Below are 761 nucleotides of genomic sequence, written 5' to 3' on the forward strand. Positions count from 1 at the left end.
AAAATCCACATAGTTGGTAAGTGTGCACGTTATGCTTTGCCCACTTTTCTACAAATCCTGTACGGTAAGGGTTACGCATTTTTGATCTTGTTCCCTTTCTCTGAGTTGGTTAGACCCTGGAACCTTGGGCTCCACTCAACTAGTGTGTCTCTGGCGACACACTCTGGCAGCATCGCTCCCCTCACCATTGAGGGTTATTGTGAGTATGGTGTTTTCTTTCGAGCGTTAATCCTCTCTGAGGAGTTGGATTCCTCGCTCCATGGGCTGTCCTCGTGGTAGTATTGAGCAGTGCTCCCCTTTGTCAAAGGGTTACCTGGAATGAGCAACGTTACTCCTCTGAATTCTGAGTTCTCCTCTCACATGAGAAGTTTGAGTTCTGTTTCTCCAGAGCACCTGGAACCAGCAGCATCGGGTGAATTAGGCCCTTCCTCTGCCTCGTTTGCGTTCTCTGTTTCTCCAGAGCACCTGGAACCAGCAGCATCAGATGAATTAGGCCTTTCCTCTGCCTCCCTGATGCGCTGAGTGTTTGGCTAGCTTGCAGTATGCTTACAATTCTGATTTTACAATCATGCTGCAGGTCAAGCCCCCCCTCGTTGAGAGCTGGGTTTGTGCTCCTTCAGCCAAGGTAAACTACTGCTAGCCGTTCCAGCATTGGAACATGCTGTAGGTCGAGCCCCCTTCTCGACTGAGAACTAGGTGTGTTGCTCCCACAGCTAAGTAAATTATTGCTAGCTGTTCCAGCTTTGGAACATGCTGCAGGT

The sequence above is a fragment of the Sinocyclocheilus grahami genome, unplaced genomic scaffold (genome assembly GCF_001515645.1).
Source record: "Sinocyclocheilus grahami isolate Dianchi unplaced genomic scaffold, SAMN03320097.WGS_v1.1 scaffold522.1, whole genome shotgun sequence".
In the NCBI taxonomy this organism is placed as follows: Eukaryota; Metazoa; Chordata; class Actinopteri; order Cypriniformes; family Cyprinidae; genus Sinocyclocheilus; species Sinocyclocheilus grahami.